Genomic DNA, 22,669 nt, shown 5'->3' on the forward strand with positions numbered 1-22,669 from the left:
TTATTTCTATTCATTCTTTGAAAAGATCAGCAATAAAAGGAAAACAACAATGAAAAGCTTTTTTGATGCTTTCCTAACTACTGGTGTATAAATAATTTCTGAAAGATACTATTAACCTCCCTGGTGGGAAAATAAAAATGCTAAATAATTCTAAAGAGTGGAAACAGCTCTACCCACCAATTTATTTCTAAAGGTACCAATAATAGAGCTGGTAGCTTCATGATTACTTTCTTTAAATACTTCAAATAGAACAAGAACAGCAACTAAAAATCAAGGAATATCTGTAAGCTATAGACTTTGTAGGGTAATTTTCTCTTATATATACAATTTATTAATAGACTCAAAATCTTTTTATGATACTCCTCCACAGCATAGCTTGGTATCTCATAAAGTTTAGTGGCTTTTTCTTAACAATGATTATATTTTGAGGGAACAAAATCTCCACTATAAGGAACAGGTAAGGAAAGAACAGTGAGATCAGGATTACATAAGGTCACGATGGAAGCACACAATAGCAATAGAGGTGAAGTGGGGACTTCAAAATGGTGTATTAATACCTAGTCTCTCTCTCCACAATATCCTTTCTACTGCCACACACTGCTTTTATTTGTAAGGAGCATCACATACTGTGTGATTTAGTTTTCTGTTAATGGCGAGGCACCCACAATTAGGTCTCTTTTTCCAGTGCTCTTTGAAAATGAGTTCATCAGTACCCCAGATGTCTCTGGTGAGCCATTCTTGTTGTCACAGTTGCTGTTCAAATGATAGAAACACACACAGAAAAAGATCTGCGTGTGTGAATGGATCCCCAGGATGGAAGGTGACCTCCGTGTGTCAGACGCGTCGGGCTGGCTCACGGCGTGATCCAGCATAAGCAGAGCTGACTTCCAGCCCCTGAGCACAATGTGGTGTGTGGGGTCACCTCCAGCTCCCCTGCCCTCCTCTCCCAGGCCACGGGGTGACCTCCTCCCTCGGGGAGCACGACCCCTGCCAGCCCAGCTGAAACGGGCTCAGCAGACTCCCAGCCGGAGTGCAAGGCTCAGAGCATGGCTTTCAGCAATGAAAACAGGAATAGCAGAAAACATTTGTCTTTTGAGGCACTGCTGCTGCCAAAGAGTATATTCCCCTCCATTCTTATTTAAATGAGGTGCATGTTCAAGACTTCACTTGTTCTAAAACCTCTGTGAAATCTCGAGGAGAGAAAAATAGAAGAATGCTGTGAAGCTTCCCTGGCAATTAAAAAAAAAAATAAATAAAGGGATGCTTTTTCTACAGTGGTGTCTAGCGTAATTTCTGTGATATATATATGCGTATATATGTATGCATACGTACATATATATGTGTAATAAGTCCATATGTGCAGGGGAATAAAATAACATATTACTGTAGTTCATCATCATCAGAAAATAAAGGGATGTCTGAATTATTTAATAAAGGTTATCCATGGAATTGGGAAGTTTCATGTGTGATTAATCTAGATTCCCTCAAGCAACCTTGTTGAATTCAGAGGACTATTTGTAAGAACGAGAGATGTTACATCTTGTCTTTGAGTTAGTTCCACCAAGTGTGTGGGTTGAAACCCTACACAACTGAAAACCAATGCATTTTGCATATTTTATATAAAAGTTGCTTCAAGCACTTACAATGTAATTTCCATTACTCCATCATGTGGAAAACAAATCATGTGGAAATCTGCATTATAGAAAAATCAGATATTTCCAGGATACAATACTTACAGTGTTATTTCTTACTGTTCTAGTGTCCATGACATTTAACAGTTCAAACCGAATTTCACTCAGAGGAGATTTACAGTCTGAGGATTAGATTCATCTGTCCTCCACATCCTTGAATAAGAGAAGGTGGGGAAGACAGACTAAAAGAATTTGAAATTTGGTACTTTCCACATCTGAAGGTTTCTATCCAACAGATTACTTCTTGGAATTACCGAGATTTAGAACATCTCTGTGTAGTTTTTCCCATATCTTCTTCAATTTCACATGCAGAGACCTGAGAGAATATCTTGTTTCATCAAGATGAAAAAGAGATGTAGCATCCTAGAAGAGAGGTAGGGAAATGGTAAAGGACACGAGGAAGAGTGAATATTTTCAACTCAGTGACTAGTGCAATTAGCAAAATTTATGTATGTATTGATTGTATTTGTTATTTTAATAAAATTGTAGCTTATACCCAGCCTTGAAGAATGTAGTTTTAAACAATTTAATAGAGCAATGGCTGTAAATGGATAGAGGTGGTATGGAAAATTGTTTTACGTGCTACATGTGAAATATGAGATGCCCTGGTTGCTGCTGGCAATTACTTTTTAAAACCTGCTCCTCTCAAGGATTTTTTAATTCATTTTTTATGTTCTTTAAGTCTCCCCTCTTCTTGTGGCAACTCTCATAACATATTTAGTAATGTGTAAATAAATGTGCATAAAACTATCGAATCATGAGTGTTTCTTATGTGTTTCAGCTTCTGTTAGTTTTTTGTTCCTTCCTTGTGGTATCACAGACTGGTTGAGATTGGAAGGGACCTCTGGAGGTCACCTGGTCCAACCACCCCCAGTCACACCAGGTGACCTAAAGCTGTTTACCCAGGACTGTGTCCAGACATATTTTGAATCATCTCCAAAGATGGAGACTCCACAACCTCTATGGGCAACCTGCTCTATCACCCTCACAGTGAAAACATGTTTCCTGATGTTTGGAGAGACCCTGCCTGAATTTTGGCTTGTGCCCACTGCCTCTAGTCCTGGTACTGAGCACCCCTGAAATGGGCTTGGCTCCGTCTCCTTTGTACCCTCCCTTCAGGTGTTTAAAAACATCAATAAGACACTGCTGAGCCTTCTCTTCTCCAGGCTGAGTACTCTCAGATCTCTCAGCCTTTTCTCATAGAAGAGATGTTTCCGTCTCTTATCATCTTCCTGGCCCTTCCTGGACCCTTTCCAGCGGAGAATCCCTGTCTTTCTTGTAGTAGGCAGTTTGGAACTGAACCCAGTGCTCCAGCTGTGGCCTCACCAGTGATGACTGGAGGGGAATGATCATTCTGTGTTTGTACTCAGGGTTTGCTCAAGTCTCTCTGAAAACTTACAGCAGTCTGACTGTGGAGGGTCTGCCCAGATATCCTGGCTGGTGTTACAGAGCTCTGCCACTGTTCTCAAACAGGCCAACTTTTGAGACTGTGACAGGCAGAGATAATATTGATAAAAGGCAGCTGAGATTACATGTAAATTAGGTGCTTTTCTAAGCTTTCTCTCCACGTGCCAGCCCAGTCCAGGTCCTGGTGCAGTACCAGTTGACTAGTGGTGATCCAGGGAAGATACAGGAGCCACCCTGTCACAATTCAAATTAGTTGGCATGGAATTCATCACATACCATCCTTCTGGCTTCAGGGAGAGTTGGAACAGACCCTGAAAGCCCACAGAAAACCTAATGATTTTTGGTGTGTCAAAACTCAAATACAAAGATTTTTCACAGAAGAATTGATTATTTATTTGAAAATTAAAGCTGTCCTTTTTGTTTTTCATAAAAGCTGTAATGGTTTAAACTCTACAAAAAGCTGATATGTGGACAAATGGGAATTCTTACCACAGAATCAGGGTTGATTTTATATCCCCCTTTTCATTAATCTAAGGTGTCTCAGAGAACTGTGTATATGTCAGACTGCATTTTATTGTAGAGTTTAATTGCTGCAAAGGATGATCTATCTTCTAGAATTTTTGTTCACATTAATAAACTCTCTTGGTAGTTATATAAACATTTACTGTAGCCCATTAATGAAAATTGTGCTAGTGCAGGTGCTGGGTATACCACAATAAAATTTTGGCAGTCAAAAGGTTGTTTATTGTACTTGATCACATATTCCTTTGCACTCAGGTATTGAGACTGAAATGGAACAAATGAAAAACCAAGATTAGAGCCTCTTAAAATGAGAAATAAATTAAAGGAAAACATTTTTAACCACTGTATCATTTTTTCCTCAGATGTAAAAAAATGCATGATTAATTTAGAGGAATTAATATTATTTCTACAAACCAACTATCCATGATTTTTATTTTTCTTTTACATAACAAATACTGTTGCCATAAAAACAATGGAAACCAAGAACCCTTGACAACTCATTTTGGGTCTGGTAGGCTTGAACGTAAGCTGAGCTGCCCAGAGAGAGATGGTGAAAGAGTTTACTTGCTGTAATTGTAATAAAGGAAATTTAAAAACCACAATGTGTTTCAAGAAAAAAATTAATAACTGAATATTGTCTTAAACATTTTTCCCCGCTTCTTGGCATGCTTATGTTCTTTAGGCAAGTGGCATTATTGGACTCAGAATACAGATGCTATTTCTTTTAGATAAGTAAAACTCTATTTCTGAACCATTCAGTCCAGTAATTCAAAGTTTGTAGTTTCAAAATCTTGGCTTCCCAGTGTAAGAAAATGAAATATAAAAACTAAGAACATATTATAAGTAGGGATACAATCATATACACAATTTGTTTCTGATGTTATGCTTCATTTGGTAAACTTTACATGCCTAATGGATTTGATACAATGTTAAACACATTGGTTATTTTGTACAATGTATCTTCATTATTATTCTCATATTTATTCCAAAAAGGTGGCCCTTTTCTGACTGCCATGCTATTTTAGCTATTAAAATATTAAGAAAGCATAACAAAATGTGTTTTAAAAATAATTTCTGTAGAGAGGTGTGAGGTGTTTAGCTAAAAAACTAAGATTAATGTAATTATTATTATATCTTTGTAATAATAATGTAATTATTATTATAATATCTAAAATTATATCAATTTTTTTTGTGTGTGTGTCTGAAAAATATGTATTTCTGGATTTCAGTTTCCATGTGCCTCGCATATGCAATAGCAAGGTTTTTTATAGTTTTCTTTTCTTTCCTTTTCCTTTTCCTTTTCCTTTTCCTTTTCCTTTTCCTTTTCCTTTTTCTCTTCTCTTCTCTTCTCTTCTCTTCTCTTCTCTTCTCTTCTCTTCTCTTCTCTTCTCTTCTCTTCTCTTCTCTTCTCTTCTCTTCTCTTCTTTTTTTCTTTTTTTTTTTTCTTTTTTTTCTCGCCTCTGAAGCATCCGTGCTCCCGGTGGTGCTCACAGTTTTACTCGGTTTAGCCATAGGAGGGAGCCTCTCCTCTTCCAAAGTAATCTCGGGGAGCTGCAGCCATGGCCCCTGGCAGGTACCTTTCTAGCATTTGCATTTGGAGCTGTATATGCTTCTTTTTTCCCTCCGAGGATGATCCACTTCACTTTCACAGGCAGGTTCATCTACGTGGGAGTCAAGCCTGCCAGTTCAACAAACAGCCATGCACAAACTATCAAAGCAGCTCCAAATATATTTTAAGAGTTCAAGATCATACCTGCACATAAGAGGGATTCAGTCTTTTTTTGAAAATAGCTGGGTTGCATAAGTATCTACCAGCATCACTTCATTGTCCAGTTGGTGCAGGAAAGAATGTCATTTACCTGGTGCTGCAGAGGTTGTACCCTGGCCTTTTCCACAGCATCTTTCTCTTCATTACAGACAGTAAATATTGGACAGTCAGTATTATGGTTGTTGTCCATTAAGTCAAGCTAGGTTTGACCTTAGCAAAATGTTTATGCAGTTCATAATAAAACTTGTGCTTTAGTGGAGTTCCTTTAAGTGGAAGGAAACCCGTGTCTGAGTATATTAAAATTTCTAACTTCTTTGAGTATGTTGAATTGACCAGTAAGCTGCTATAAGAGAAAGAGAAATGAATCGGTCAAATTAAAAAACACAGAATAAATACAGAAGGGAAATACATCATTAGAAAAGAAAAACAGAATGGTTAGAGAAGCCTGAGCAAAAGAATAACATAAAATGTTATGACAGCTTAAAACCCAACTTGAATGAAATTTTAGGCAATTTAACTGCTTGGATCTGTGCAAATGAGATGTAAAGGAAGGTACCTTTTCAGTTTGTATGTGGTCAAAAATAATTTCCCAGATTACTTGTGGTTGTGATTCAGCTAGAGGCTCCTCTTTGTGATGACCCCTTATGTTTGCCCATCAGGTTTGCCATTCTCTTCCTCATCATATAGGTCTGAGCTGAGGCACAGAAAAGTGGTCTCTGAAAGAGGGATGGTGATTGCTGCTGAGATGTCATAGAAATGCAGCACTTGCAGTACCTGGAATGTGAGCTCACAGTGGACTCAAACAGAAAAGTGGGTTCTCCAGCCTTGCAAAGCTGCCTTTTCAAGTTTCTCTTCTTGTCTCAGTTCTAGGCCATAGTATTGTTTATTATCCTCTGCCACTCAATATATGCACTGAAATCTGTCCTGGATAGTAACAGGTTTATCTCACATTATTTTGCTGAAATAAATAATAAAAAAAAACAGCCCACATTTTCTCACAGCAAGAGCAGTGCATGGTATTAACTCAGGCATTTCTCACACCTAATATTCTACTACTTTACTTGCATACATTACTGGATAATGTCCAGATAAAATGATATGTTATTTTTTCTTGTCATATGAATATGATGATAATTCCTGGGAGGAATCTTTAATGAGGGAGTAAATCTGCAACAGCGCTTATGTTCCAGCTCAGTACTACAAATTCTTGTTGGTATAAGTAGATGTCTTGCATGGAGTCTGATTAACTGTAAGGCATTGATGATGTTTGTGTTTGCTGCAGTTTGCAGGGCAGTTTCCCATAAGCTATTCATACCATATGTCACTACCCCACTTTATTCCTTACTTCTCCTCCCCGTTCCCAAATATACCCTAGTTAACTCCATTAATTTCTCTTTGTTTTGGAAAAATGGGCATGAATACCACTATGTAAATCATTGTGTATATGTTTTCACTGTAGTAATATTCAAAAGTTGGAATTCCAGCTGTGCTGCAAACCTCTGAACTACAGGGAAAATACATGTGTCTCCTCCAAAAGACTTAACAGTCTGAGACTCCAGACCTAAGAATTTTTTAGCAGATGTTTGTCTTCAAATACTAAAAGTGTTACAAAAGTCTTGATGGTCGGGGTTTAAAGGCCATGCAGCCTTCTCAGTGCCTCTGTCTGTGTGCCTGCTCATGACAATCTGTCTGTAGCACGGTTGTGATGACAACATCTGATCTTCAAAAAGTATCAGGGAATGTCCATACTACCAATATCTCCAAACCCCAGGCTGCCCCCTCATCCCTAGGCTGGTGCAGGAGGCTGCTAAAGATGGGCTGGATTTTAGGAGTATTTCCTGGCTGCACAAGAGGTGTGCCCACTGCCCAAAATGATTGTGTTGGCTTATCTTTGACCAACATGCCATTTATGCCAAAGCCTCTGAAAAGGCACTCAGAATGTGTTTTCTTGACCAATTTAGAGAGCAACATCTGTTTTGCTCCTTGTATCTTATTGCTGAAGGAGGACACAAGATTTAGTGTTGTGAAAGCCACATGCTGTTCTTTTTCTTTGCAGTTTTAATTTTGCTCTTCCATCCAACTTCAGGAAGACTGACATATTTACTGAAGTTCACAGGCTGATGCACCAGCATCGGCTGATGTACTTTGAAGTGCCAAGCTAGACTTCCTCAGTTTCACACATACACTCCTAATGTAAACCCAGCTGCACTGCTGAATCCTTGCTTTCATCCAACTCTGAACCAAAAGCAAAGAGAGTGGGTTTAGACTGAGCCCATGGAGATCAAACCCCAGGGAAATGCTATTAGATAACCCTTGACAAAGTGAAACATTGACTTCAGTAACATTCTTGCTCAGGTGACTCTAATCACCTGAGTTTTTAATTTTTCTCCCTCTTACCCAACTATGTTTTTTTCACTGTGTTCTCCTCTCACAGCTAGTCTGTCCTTCCCTCCTTCCTTCCTTCCTGCCAGGTCACTCCTCTTCCAGTTTGCAGAGTTGCCATCCCACTGCTTTCTCAGAAGAAAAATCTGATCAAGTATATAATCCCTGAAATCCAACATACATATGTTATTGACTAGCTGAGCATAGATCATTAAAAAACCTTGCCATGGAATAATAAACTTTTAAAATTAATTGACCGTGTTAAGGGAGCCAAATAAAAAGTGTACTCTCTAGAGCATCTACTGACTACGGAACTCATGTTTCTCCATCAAATGCTTAAAAGTGAGACAGTGTAACCTTCAAACGTGCATTTCCTTATGTTTATAAAGATATGCCACCTCCAGATCATCTAGAAGATCTTTAAGGTCTCTTCCAACCCGAGTCTTTCTAGTATGCCATTTTCTACACTGCCTTTAAGAATTACTGGGAGTTCAAAATTTAAAAAAAAAAAAAAAAAAATCAAAGAACTGCAGTGGATCGCCCTAATCAGTCACACCAGTGAGTCTCAAAGAATTTACTAATCTTTAGTGTTGCTGGAATCTTTTCCAGTGCAATTGCCTGCACCACTCTGCTTGTAGAAAAGATTCTTTGAACTGCTCTTATGATTGCTATTAAACATGTAGGGCTGTTATCCAAATGAAAGCCTTATCTCTGAGCCTTATGCTTTTTGTTAATCCAAGAAACATGGAAAGGAGTAAATGCTGTGCAAAAAAAGGTGCTTTGGACAGATCATACAGATAAGAGGACATAGTGGTGAGCAAGCAGAGAAAAACTTATGGAGCAGAGTGTGCAAACCTGCTGACATTTCCCAAAGCTCAAACTTCCTTCAGATGTTTATCATGAGCCTGAAAGTTTCACTCTGCTATAAGAATGAGAAAAATGAGCTCTTCCAAATTTTTAGTGCCTGTTGGTTTTGTCCTCTTGCAATGTTTGTTCCTATATGCAAACTTCCAAGTACAAAGGTGTCTACAATTTTCATTCTTCATTCTCCCTTTTGATCAGTAGAGCTCATCTCATTTGTGCATATCATAGTTAACCACCTGCTGGATGGTACACGCTTTTTAATTTAAAGGTAATTTATTTATATCAAGTGGTCTGTGAAGAGGCCTTGTTCTTTCTAAAACATTTAAGGTGCTTCCTTTATAGTGGGAATGCTCTCAGATTGTTAGGGAGAAACAAAGAAGCAATGGTGGCAGTTTAGAAGCTGTAATTGGGATGTAAGTGGTTCACAAGCACATCTCCTAAAACTTCTTTTCAAAGGGTGAAATTCACACCACATGACTTTCACTGTGCTAGGGTCCCCACAAAGTCCCAGAATGGGGTCACCTAAACCAAGGGTGTAATTCTAAGGTGATTCTTAAGGGGAAAAAAATTGAAAATTTGAATTGAATTGTTGAAACAAGATAATTGCTGATATTCCTCTTTATAAATCTGTCAGACTTTGGCTTTTTGGATATCAATCCATCTCTATTTTCTGTTTGATTATCTTTCAGCTTCCTTGAGCCAGGCTGTTTGGCTCCAGTATTCACCAATAAAATCAGAGATTTGACATCCCCCAGTATTTATGATGAACCCATCTGATTCAATGAACAATCAGAAATAAATACCAAAATATATTAGCAAACTGTGCTCCTCTCTAAGGAAATTAGAGGCATTAGGGTGTCTGTTCATGAGCTCAAGCCTGTGGAGGTGCAGCCTTACATTTCAGAGTTCATTCACCATCTTCCTTTTTCAACCTTTTTCATGGAAAGGCGATTTCTTCATGAAGAGTTCTGTGAAATCTGGCAGGATTTTTATGTTATATGTGTTAATCTTGTAAAAAGATTTCTGAATTCATTTTAGCAGAAAACCGGTTTTCAAATACTGAATTTGCAGACACCAATTTTAAGATATAAGAATGCTCTGATATTTGACAGTGTCTTTTAGATAATAAATAAAAAACATCCCATTGCAGTTGTTTGCCTCAGATTACTGCAGTGAGACCTTCGTCCAGTAAGGAATTGTTCAAGATTCATGGTTCAGTAATTGAATTAGCACAGTTAAGAGATGATTCACAAAAGTCCCACTCCAAGTGTTCTTTTGTCGTAAATGAAACAAAAAAAATTCTTTCTTTCCTTCCTTCTTTCCTTTGTTCTCTGGTGATGTTGCCATTTCCTTAAACTTAAAATATGTCTGAATTAAACACTTTGGATTAATTCCTCTTCCTGAAGCCTTTTCCTTACGCCTTTAGACCCGAACCCAAAGAAAAGTGGAAAGGGATTCCCCCAGCTTCCCATTTCTGAGGTAGGAAAATGTGTTCCAGGCATTTATTGCACACATTTGGTTCATTTTCACAGTTAAAATGTCTCTGTATGGTGGAAGATTCTCTGGTTCTCCTGTCTCCTCCTTCAGCAAAGCAATAATGGGGAGAGAGGGCTGTGAAGTCACAACCCACATTGTGAAAAGAGATCGCATCCATCAAACTGTCACCTTGGTTTTCTGTCCAGGGTCACAGAGGAACAAAGTCAGCTTGTGTCAGGTTGAAATAGCATTGGTAAGTGTTAGTGTGTGTGAAGCTGGTGGTTTGAAGTCTATTTATTTTGTTTGAAAGGCTCAAACAGCATGCTGCCAAGCAGAGGAACAAGCAGGAGGAAGTCTCCTTATAAATTATTACTGGAAGGCTCACAGCCAACATTTAAGATGTGAAATTATGCCATCTGCTTTTCTAGGTCTTTGATTTACTTTGTGGCAGCTGCCTGTTTCTGAGGTTTTTTGCATCTTGTGGAGAAGTAAAACTTGTGTTAAAAACTAGTAAAAACAACAGAATTTCTTTAACGAAAATTTAATGTTTTTTGAAAAGCAGAGGATATGCAGGGGATGTTATCTCAATATCTATTATATTGAGATACATATGCAGACAAATTATATTAAAAAATGTTGTCTCTCTGTACATAAACTGCAAATGAAGATCGAAACCTTTTCTCATTATGAAAAATTTAATTTCTTGTTCTGATTTTAGCTATCAAAAGCACGTCAGGGAGGCACCACTGGTTTTTTAATATGGTGACTCATTATGTTATTGATTTTGTGTCCGTTGGGGTCTTTTTTCTTATACTTTTTGTTATTGATTTTCTGGGGGAACATCTTTGTTGTTGTTTGGCTGTTTGAAATATTTACGGTCTACTCACATGTTCTTTGTTAAAAAGAAAAATCTTAGGCCCAACGAGGGCTTTAGGAAGTCACATGGCTAATTTTAAAAGAAGAAAAAAAGCCTAACTAGCCCAGTGCAGGCTAACTGAGATGCATGTGGGGGACTCTTGCAAGCACCCAGCGGTGTGCTGGTTTCGGAAATGAGTGGCTGAGAGGGTGCTGGCCGGAGATGTGCACTTTTCCGTGCCTTGTCCTGCTGTGCGCGGGATGCCCTGCCCAGGAGCTCGGCAGGCTGGCGGATCGCCTCCCCGAGGATGCTGCCGGCGGGGCTGAGTGGCAGCAGCATCCCTTCTCTTCCCCCACCCACCCCCCGCAGGATCGCTCCTGCTGAAGTCATTTGGTGCGCGCTGCTTTTCCTGGGCGAGGATTAGGGAGTAGGAGAATGGCTTTGTGAGGAAGCTCGGAGAGTGGGAGCTGAAGAGAGGCTGAACAGAGGGGCCGAAAGACTTTAGCCTTTCATAGTTCTTTCAGTCAATTCATTCTGGGAGACCAATTGCATGCGATACGGCAGCTGGGGGTTTTGTTTTCCTTTCAGCTGTGTACTGTAGGAGAAGCTGGTAAGGTTATTTTTTTTTCCTTGTTCTACTGTTCCACGATGCTATTGTAATTGCTTTATCGAAGGCACTGTTTGGTGAGGAAGGGAAGTTGGTTAATGATGCTGAGAGTCCCTGCATTGTCTCTGCTTTGTGCAGCTGCAGTTTGGGGAGAGGCACTGTTTACAGTACAGCGGTTGGTTTCCGCTGAACAACTTTGCTGTTATTTTTCCAAAGTTGTTTCAGCTTTTCTTTCGGCAAAGCTAGGAAAACAAGGGAATAAACAGACTTGGCTGTTTAGAAATGGGTAAATTTATAGAGGCTGCAATTTGTTGAAAAAGCTGTTCTGCCTAAATCTTAGTTTCAGATGTTCTTGCTTTGATGTTATCTGATTTGTTACTTTGCTGAATCAACTCCAAAACTGGGTTTTATGTGAGAACTTTCCTTCACAAATCCTTTCATGTTTTCAGCAGGGCAAAGGTAGGTCACTTAAACTGATAGCCAAAGAAAACAAAACAAAAATGTATCTGTGGAAGGTGAAAATATTTGAGGGAAAGAAAAATCCTAGGGGAATTCAGGAATTAAAAAACAAATGAAGAAGCATTAATTCTGGGCAGTAATTTTTAGCAGAATGCTCATATCAGTGGGATGGGAAGCATGTGGTTGGGCAGAGAATATAAATGCTCTTTCAGAAGATTCAAGATGCACAGGTGCATATCCTGTCTAAGTACACCCATCCAAAGGAAAAGTTATCATATTTATCCTCTTTAGGGGGGAAAAAAAAAAAAAGGAATGTTAAACCAGAAGATCCTGGCTATCCTGTTCTTTTTGTTATTTCTGGAATAGTGACTTGTGTTGGTCAGAATCTTTTTTTTCCTTTCATATTCTCGTGGGAAAATTTAGCTTGAATTGGTCAGACATACGTGAGCGCAGCTTGGGGTATACTATGCCCATTCCACAGGCAGGCTCTGAAAATCCTGCCTGTGACTCAGACGAATTGTAAAGACCATAATTACCAACAAAAGTTTCTTTTGTGGCCATTCAAAAATCACAAACAAGGTAAGAGGGAATGATTGACAACAGTTACACTACTGATTAACAGAGAACCAAAAACTTGGTCTGTGACTTATTATGTTAGTTTTTCAAGAAGTGTTGACCTTTTTCACAATTATTCTGTTCTTTCTGATGGACTATTCCCAACTCCTCTATTGAGGCTAGAATGTCTATCTAAAATGTGTCTTTGTAATTACTGCCTACAGTCTGTATGTCTCTTTACAATGATATGCTTATTTGTTGATGCCGAAACAAAATTGAGAGATGCATTGCAATCAGACCTCCACGAAAGAATATGTATCTTTTATATGCCTCACATGCTTAGCTATTGATTTCAGCTACAGATTTCACTCCCATGAAGTAATGAAGTGCCACATCCAAATCCTGCAGATTTATACTCACATAGCTCTAGCTGTTAATAATGGAAGGCCCAAGGATATCAATGTGGTTACTCATGTGAGTAAAGACTTGGAGACTCATTTCCCATTCATGAATGAAATGGTTTGGGAAATGCACAGTTACTATGGTTCTCTTTTGGCTTAAAAACAAAAATCTCCATAAAAACAACCACTAATGAGATGTGCTAGAGGGGCCCAAGGATAGAAAAATTCAGTGATTTAATATAGGAATGTGGTATAAATAGAAGAATGTGACAGCAGTATTTTAAGAATTATAATAAAAATGTTCCCCCTCTTCAGCTTATTAACAGCTTTAGAAAAAGGGAAACTTAATCTCCTTGTGTTACACCACTAGATATGACCATGACTGTTGAAATACCACCACAAGTGTGAGATTCTTCTCACCTTAAAAACAAGAGTTTATTTAGGTTGGTCTTTATCAACCAACTTTAACTAACCAACTTTATTATGTACTTGCCCCTACTCTTAGTGATAAGTGTCAGTCCTAACAAATGACAATAAACTGATATTTCTGGTTAGGCTTCTCCTGCTTGTCTGTAGACAAAGGTAATATTACCTCCAGAGTGCAATGTTTATTTCACCTCCTTTGTTTCACTGGAAGCAAACAAGGAGCAGGATGTGTTCTCTGGTTATTGATAACAGTTAAGGCTCCTCAGTTCTCTAATAAAGAAATTACTTTGGTTCAGTGTTTCTAAACTGCTCAACAGCACCCTTTAGTTTAGAGAGATAAAAGAGATGTATTTGCTGCTACATCTTTCCTAGTTTTCATGAATTCTAAATCTCAAAATTGTATTTTGGAGGAAAAATAGGCATATAACTTAACAGAACTCACAACTGATATTACAACTCTTCATGTAGACCGTGAAGGAACTATATTAAAACTAGTGTGCCAGAGGGCACTGAAATTACCTGTCTAAAATGGAGAATTGGCTATCCTATCAATTTTTAAAAATCAGTATCCTATCAATTTTTGGCTATCAATTGGCTATCCTATCAATTTTTAAAAAACAGTAGAGATACATCTACTTTTATATGGCCATTATAGTTGGGAAAAGGCCCTTGATCACCACCAACATCACACTTGTGCATAAAGAAGTAAATCTTTGCTATAAATGTCTTTTATTAAGTGAAAGCAGAACACAATTCCAAAGGTGGAGGGAAACACATATAATCAAACATAACATTCATTTACTTACAAAATTAGAGCAATCTAAGCACATTCCAGCAGTCATTAGCTATCAACTGTTTGTCACAACTGAAAGGTTTAGGCAGATCAAAACAGTAATATTGCTTCTCAAAACACATAAACAATCCTATAAAAGACATGGTAAACGTGGAGCTGCCATACTGGTGCTGTGCTAGAGTTTGGTGACTTTTTTGTAAGTTTTTTCACATTTCTTGGTCCAAATGTCACATAAACACCATGTAGAGCAGAAAAAACCCAAAGAAAACCCAACGAGAATAAAAGCTGTGTTTTCTATGCTATATACATACTAATATATGCATGTATAAACATTAACAACAATTTATTAAAATGCACTTGGCACACTGCAGATTTTTTTCCCAGCTGGCTTTGTTAGTATTATTTTATTTGTACTCTTGCTTGCATTACTGTAAGATCTGTTGTTCCAACAGACCTGAAAAGACTCATGCTAACATCAAACATTTTCTATGTTAACTAAACACTTTCTACATTTGTTATTACACAGAGGATTCAAAAAGCTTACACTTAGAGCTCAAGGCTGCCCATCTTCCTAGGAATTAATACCTGAAGTGAATGTCACTGTGGGTCAGGCTAAGCATACTCTAAAAGAATTCTACTTGTCTTACTCTTAAAAGGAAGAAAACACACCTGGGCTATCACAGGAAGCTGCCAACAGTAAGCAGCAGGAAGTCCAGTCTGGTGGGAAAGGATAGGAATTAACAAGCACAGCTCCCACTTGACTGCCTGACAAAATAGGAGATTTTGAATGCTGCTTCAAAAATCATCATTTATCATTCCTAAATTATTGCTATGAAAGTAGTTAGATACCAATGTGGTAGTTTTTTACTCATGAAGTAAAAAACAGGCTGAGTATTTTTGTCATGCATATATATTTAAATGATACCTATAGTTTCTAGATATGTCTTTGTAACTTTCAAAACTTTGTGATGGAAATCTACATGATTGCTGGGGCATTTTTCTGTTATGCACATCCTACAGCACCTTAGAATCACAGTGTATTCCATAGCTTGGGATTTTCTTGGTTTTAAATCCATTGCAAACAGGCAGAAATTGAACTGCAGAGTAGGAGGTCATCTGCAGGATGGTTTGAATGCATGATCTGTGGGAGGCTGTAACAAAATATGGCTAAGGTTTGAAGAGTTCACAAACATCCCACTCTTACTGGGGTGTCCTTCAATAATGTAAGCCCATATCCCTTCATCTTTGAAAAGTTATAAAGTTTACAAGCATGTTGTACCTCCTTGTTGGATGTAAGTAATCTTCATCTTTAAAATCTGAGCTTTTCTAGAAAAGTAGTATTCATTTTCCATTATAAACTTCCAGGTTTTAAGAGATTGACTTGTGGTCCATTAAAAGTTAAAATTCAGCCCACATGGTGTGGCAGACTGGGCAGGATGCTGTCTCTCACAGCTGATGCAGAGTGAAATTACAGAGATGTGTGGTCTTATCCAATTAAAACTGACTGAAATGTTAATGGTCTTTTGGCTGACACTTTGGGAAAGACCACCAGTGATTTCCTAAGGGGAAAGAACTTTTAGCTTCCAACACTGCTTGAGTCTGTCCAAGCCCAGTACATTATTAGCTGACATCCATGGAGATTTATAAGAACTTTTGAAGTTTTCTGGATTGCATACAGACAGAATAGAGAAATGGATTATTTTTACTTCCATGAAAAGGAGTATCAAAGTTCAGTGCTATATAAAGGAAGCTAAGGGTCGACTAGTCAGTCAAAATTCATCTCCATTATAAAAATGCAGGAATTCTTTTCCTATGTTGGTCCTTCCTACCCAGTGCAAATCCAGTGTAGAACTGGTGTAAGCTGAGACTTCAGGACTTCAAGGGCTTTCAGAGCATTCTCAGGAGGCAAATGAAGGAACAATGAAATTTGACTGCCTCTGCACCTCTTCCAAATACCAGACTTTGTGCTGGATGCTACTCCATTTTATAAGACTATTTCTGTACTCCACACCTTTTACTGTCTAAGTCAGTAAATTGCCTAGAAAGTGTTTTGAAATGTCAGTAGATGTTGAGAGAATGGTAAGAGTGAAGGCTGGGAGCACGTGCAATACTACCTAGGAGGCATTCAGTTCCAGATTAAGATTCAAAAACTTTGGCATCTGTGCACAGAGGTCTACACATGATTCAGCTCAAATGACACTAGAAGTACCATTCTGTTGCTCACATGCCAGGCTCTAGAGCCATTAGAGATGCACTTAGGTACCTCAGACATCCACATGGGACTGAGAGTTGACACAGGACACACTGCCTTTCCAGAGAAGTAGCTCTGCCAGGGCCTCTGAAATGAGGCTCCCATGTGTAGACCCCTCCACAAGGAGGCCACCTCAGCAGCTCTTCTCATTCCACTGTTCATGGGGAATGAGATCTAGACCATCACTGGATCATCACTGGCTACAGCACCAACTTTCATAGTTAGCCTGTCTATAGGCAGCTACCCACAGTTTGAATAACTGTTGATTTTTTCACATATTTATAGATATTATGCCACTACTGTTGAAGCAAAAGAGTTATTTATGGACTAACGTTAAAGTGTTCCTGCTCATTATGGTAGGAGGAGGAAAAAGAAAAGCAGGAAGGAAGGAGGAAGTTGACTATCATCTGAAGGCACTTATTAGAATGCTTTTATTAGGACACTCATTGGCTTTGTAAACAATTCAGACCTATATAGACCTTATCTCAATTATTTAAAATCTGTATAAATCCCTAGACAAGGGGAGTCTCCTTGGACTGATTCATGTGGCCTTGGTAAGATGCTGAGCTGGTAACATCTAAGACTAGTTGATAGAAAACATCAGGCATGCTCATGATAGCTTAGGTCATCTGAATATAACACTTTTCTAAGGTTATTTTAAATTCTGATAAGGTGTTCAGACTAAAAGAGATTGAACCAATAATTTTTTTCAATATATCTATCATTATATTCTATTAATCTAATTTGGCATAACTTCTCTCTTAAATGCTTGGAACTGACTTCTGGATGTACCCATGTCTCTCCATCAACTCAATGGGACCATCACCTCTGAGAAATTAATCTGAGAAAAGAAATGTATTCCTTTTGTTATGTATCACTCCCATTAAGTCCTTTTGCTGGCATATCTTTAAACCTTCACATTGTTTATGCGTATCTATAGTATTTGTCTAATATATCCATGTCTATTTTGAAACAATATACATTTGCACTCTACCTCACAATTCCTTTGTTGTCAAAAAAATGATTTCCCCAACTCAAAAACATATTAAGTCCAGTTATTGTCTGTCTTGGGGCCCATAGCTAGAGTTCAGGTGGTAGGGCAATTGTGGAAGGGTTTACCAATTTACATGTTAATGAAGCATAGTTTGATGGACCTTGATTAACACAGGCTCAGCCAACATCTTAATTAGCCAGAAGCACATCATGAGGCATTGCTGCCTGTCTTCCAGCCCCTGAGATTTTTTGCCGAGTAAATACAGGTTCCTCAATAGCTGTTTTCCATAACATTGTTAAAGCTAAGACCTTAATAATTGCTCTAATGAGGAAAGTTAGTTAAAAATTGTTTGGCCACATGCAGGACACCTGAGGTAGCAAAGCATCTTCATTAGAGGGCAGATCCCAGCCAATTTGTAACCTGGATCAGGTATGATATTAAATAACACATTAGTGCCAAAATCACATAGAGCACAGAATATGTTTTTCAAGAACTGTGGATGTTTTTATCTGATTGATTAGTTCCACATGTATACAGCCCCAGGAATCTCTCCACAGGAGCCCACATGGAATTGGGATAAGCACAATTTAAGTATGCCTTTGTAGTTGAGTAACCTGCTGGGCAGGACTTCATCTCTGCTAACAATGTCTCTCCTGATATTTTGTTTAAAGGCTCACAAGTCTGAAGCTAATTTATTTTACAAGTGAAAATCAACTTTCTCCACACAGATATGTTTTAAAATTCCTTGAATACTATCAAATATTGTTTTCAAAAGCTAGCCTGTCTGAGAATTAACTCCCAGTGAGACTAGGAAAGGTTTAGAATTTTTCCGCATTTGATTCCTTGCTGTACATCTTTCACTGCTGCAAAATATACACAATAATATGTAGATGGAAATGTTAGGTGTATATTTACTTTTAGTTTTATAAGGCAAAATTTGTTATGAAATGTTTGATTTTAGTGGGAAGAAGTTGTTTTATTGACGAAACCACAAAATTATCTCCCTTATTGTATGTTCCTGCTATCACAAGTATGCAGACTGAAAGAGCAAATAACATGCACACTGTGTAATTTCTGTACTTGCTTTCATGATAGCTGGTGTAAGAGCTGCTGGTGGTGACAGAGAGAAAAACATCTGTTGTGTGGTGTGGAATTGGCATCTGAGCAAAACAGGGAGCAATTTATGGCCTTATATTTTCTACTGTCTTCAGGCACAACATTGTGATTTTCTGCTTGGTTTCTGAGAAGAAGAGATAAGAGCTATCTTTGAAACCAGTACCAGTCACTGAATGAGTGTCGGATTCTATCCTGCCCTTCCACCCAAAGGGACTGATACCACAGCCTCCCATATGGAGTGTCTTCCCTCATTGCAGAAATGCAGGAAAGTTTCCCTGAGATCAAAACCACTTACAAATTACAGATATCTCTTGCCAAAATTGAGAGTTTATTAGTGGAAAAGACCCAGGAAGCTTCCTTGGTCTGTTTGCTTGCCAATAACTTGTTATTTCTTATATTCTCTCAAAGACTGCCTTATGTGAAATCCACTCCTGTAGGTTTTAGTGACAGTCTGGAGTCTTATTTAGAGGTTTATTTTCTTGGTATTAAATGTTCACTTCATGCTCATGTTTGTAGTAGAAATCATTTTGCTCCCTTCAACTCAGCTCACTAAACAGAAGAAGTACTCTGTACATAATTATAAAAACATTTTTATTGCATTTCTAAATATACTGTAAGTTTCAGATGAATGGTGAGAATTTCTATTGAATCCTTTTGGGAAAAGTAAATATATAAGGTTATTGAAGCCCTAATGTTTACCATCATAAAATAAAAATTTCATGCCCTGAAATGTGGAGTGATAGAACTTGCTTTGACATATAGTACTTGAAATATCTTAGGCTAAAAAAGAGCAATTTGAATCTTCATGGAGCCAGGCATTCAAAAAATTCAACAGCTATCTGCAGTTGCCATATTGCATTAATGTGGATGCTACCAACATTTCTTGACCTAAGTACAAAGAAATGCATGCAATTTTTTTTAAGCCTAAACACATACTGATAGAGCTCCCACTGAGATTTCTGCAGTCTATGGATGTCATGTGGTAACTGAAAATGGCTGTTTGGACAAGTAACATGACTAAAGCTAGAAATCTCAGTTTTTAATGGCTAAAAAACACAAGAGAAGGCATCATATGAGACTTTTAAACACTGATTCTTGAGACGGTTTTTGTATCTGGAGTTTGACTATTTTTTTAGCTATGGACAACAGCACTGGAAACTGTTCCCCCTAAATCCAGAAGGAAACTTTTCTAACAGATGGTTATAACTTCAGGCTTACCTCCTCTTGAACATCAGTGGAGGAAACTGTGCTTGGTCTCTGTTTCATCTTTTGTTAGATTCATATTACTAATATGTTTTACATTATTCCTTGTTATTTTCCCTTCTGATATCCATCCCAGATAGCTAATTAAAAATGGGGATTTATCTTTGCTAACCTCAATGAATCAAAATGACAGACTGTTTCACTGTTAATTCTAAAGGATAAGTTTTTTCCTACGTGCCTTCTGGAGGTTTGTGTCTTTCTGCATTATAGCAGAAGCTCACGTACTTAGATTTAACCCCTAATTTCGATGTTAAAATGTAGTGAGATAGATCTCTCCTATAATGACTTTAAGTTGGTGCCATTATAATGTTAAAGTCTGCAGAATTATCTTGACATTTAAAGAACATAAAATACCATCCCTACACACATAGACTGCAAAAGTTTTTAAAGAGGAGAAACATCTAAAATATTTAATTGCTCTTTGAAATTAACAGTTAACAGTAAAAAGTGTATAATAATGTGTAACCTGTTTTTCTCTGGAAAGTTATAGCACCTATTTTCAACAGTCCTAGAACATTATTATCTAAGGGTTTCTCGAGTTCTTAGATTAAATACCAGATTCAAGTGAATGCAATCAAGAAGCAAAGCAAAATGCTAAAATGTGGTAAAGAGGTGTGGGCAGCATTTTCTCAAGATACTTAGTTCACAAGTCCTAAGAGTGAACAACTGTTTTCCACAGTAGTATGGTTTTCATTTAAATACTTACAATGTATTTCAAAGAGCAAAAGAGATAAAAATATTATGTCTCATAGAAAAAATTCATCATGTTGATGTATCCCTACAATCAGTCATCCTCCTGCAAGTATTCAAGTAGTTACACTATAACTAACTTGCATTTGCCCAGTGTTTTTCAGCATAAGGAAATCTGTACGAAATGCTCCCATTTTACAGAAAGGAAAACAAAGGCAGAGGTTCAGTGTTTTGATCTGATTCTAGAATTTCTGAGCCAAGTAGGTGTCTAGTGTTCATGATCAGAGGTCAGGACATCTTTCACATATTCTCTCTTTCCCATGAGAAGAGGTTTTCCCAGAATCAGTTCCAGGGAGACGTATTGGGGAGGCAGGTGGGGACTTGTTAAAAAGAAGACACGGTTGTTTGAGTATAGTTGTAGTCATTAAAAAAGGAGCCTTTGAGCTGAATATACATAGAAAGTAACTATTTATGCGACTGGTGATCTAGCTGGAAAAGGAGAAAATGAAAAAAAATGTTGTTTGATATCTGACTCTTTCTGTTATGCCATTTCTATATTGTCATCTTCTTATAGAGCTGCAGGCTTGGAAATGCTAGGTGAAATTGAAAAAGTTAAAAAGAAAAAAACAAAAAAACCCCAAGAAGCAAAACAAAACACCATCACCAACAAAACAATGACAACAAATAAACAAAAACAAAAAAACCCAACCCAAACAAACAAAAAAACAGCCAATCAACCAAAAACCAACCAACAATAAACAAAATGCTGGGAAAAAGGAGGCAAAAAAACCCCCAGCTGGCTGTAGCTGATACTGTTCAGTGTGAAAAATGTGGTGTTAATTCTCTCTCTATTTTCTTTTTTTTTTTTTTTTTTTTTTAGGAGATCATTAGAGGGCTTTATGGTCTTTCCAGACCAGTACAAAAGACATTCAATATCTTGATGTGTCTCTATGAATTTGAAAGATATAACATCCATAGGGGATACTACTGTTGGTTTTACATCATTAATGTTTTCCTTCATTTATTTCTGCAGAATACCTGCACCATCTTTTAAAGCAGGAATTGCCTGGGGTGACAAATTGAATCTTGAATCTTTGCACCTGATGCCACAAGAGCCTATAAATTAGTCATGGGCTAGGAAGATACAATCCTAAATGTTTCTATTTCTCATAGAATAAAACAACCCTTGGGGTCGCAAACAAAGAATGAGAAACCTGGACTTGTTAACAAGAAACCAATTAATTATTTACACACATGTGAGGGTTTGCCATTAGCATCCTTAGAATTAGGAATCCTTGTTCTGCTAGATTTACTTCTGCTTTTGAGAGTGTAGCTGTTAGGAAAAGGCATCCATCGACCCTTTTTAATACTGGGAAAAGCAAACAACAGAAAATATTATTCTAAACCATGGCTATGTGTGCATTGCTTTTGGTCTTTCAGAGGAAACAAAGATTAAACTATCTTATTGCAAAGCTACAATAATGTGGAATCACTAGCAGTGACTGTACTATCACCCATATGGTGGTTTATTATTCTAGCACATTCATGGCCAGGGTGAAGCAAATAAATTATTGAGTGCTGTGGGTGATTTCATTTATGTATGTATGTATGTCTGTCATTGTTAGAGCAAACAGTAGAGAAAAACCTTGCATCCTAATATGACTCCCGTGGGGAATCTTAATGCCATTCAGCCAGGTGGAGCTTCTATGTGCTTTTTTTTTTTTTCCATTCACTGCCATCCACCTATCCATCATAATGCCCTGAGCACTTTTCATCCAGGAAAACTCCTTACTATAGCAATATATAAGCTTTGTAAATAAAGTCTGGCATCCCTGAGGGGAACAATATAGACTTCTAGGAATTCTCATATATTTAATCTGTTTTAAGGCCTGAAAAGTATATTTCTGTAATAAAATATTTTAAGACCTTTTTGTCCAGGGAAATCTTTTTTCCATGGCAGGTGACCCACAGGACTGCTGCAGATATGAACATTTAGGGGTTTCAAATGGATGCAGCATGATGCAGGCATTTTTTAAAAGATTACTCCAAGGTGAAAGGACCCCACCCCCCTCCTCCTCACCCCCAGTATCTGAGCAGTTTGAAAGCATAAAGGTCTGTTATCCCTGCAGATATAGGAAGAAAGCTCCC

General features: G+C 37.8%; 1 protein-coding gene across 2 annotated transcripts in view; it reads left to right on the forward strand.

Moving 5' to 3' along the window:
• MID1 (midline 1) overlaps window positions 1-22,669 on the forward strand; it is a 237,430-nt gene that overhangs the window by 55,139 nt on the left and 159,622 nt on the right. The window contains exon 1 of one of the 2 annotated variants that reach the window (XM_085052283.1): window positions 11,420-11,576. The exons of the other annotated variant lie outside the window; for it this stretch is intronic. The gene's annotated coding sequence lies outside the window, so the exon portion shown is untranslated. Of the gene's footprint in view, window positions 1-11,419; window positions 11,577-22,669 lie in introns of those variants that run through there. 2 annotated transcript variants of the gene reach the window in all.

This window comes from Lichenostomus cassidix, chromosome 1 (assembly GCF_008360975.1).
Source record: "Lichenostomus cassidix isolate B80296 chromosome 1, HeHo_3.0, whole genome shotgun sequence".
Classification (NCBI taxonomy): Eukaryota; Metazoa; Chordata; class Aves; order Passeriformes; family Meliphagidae; genus Lichenostomus; species Lichenostomus cassidix.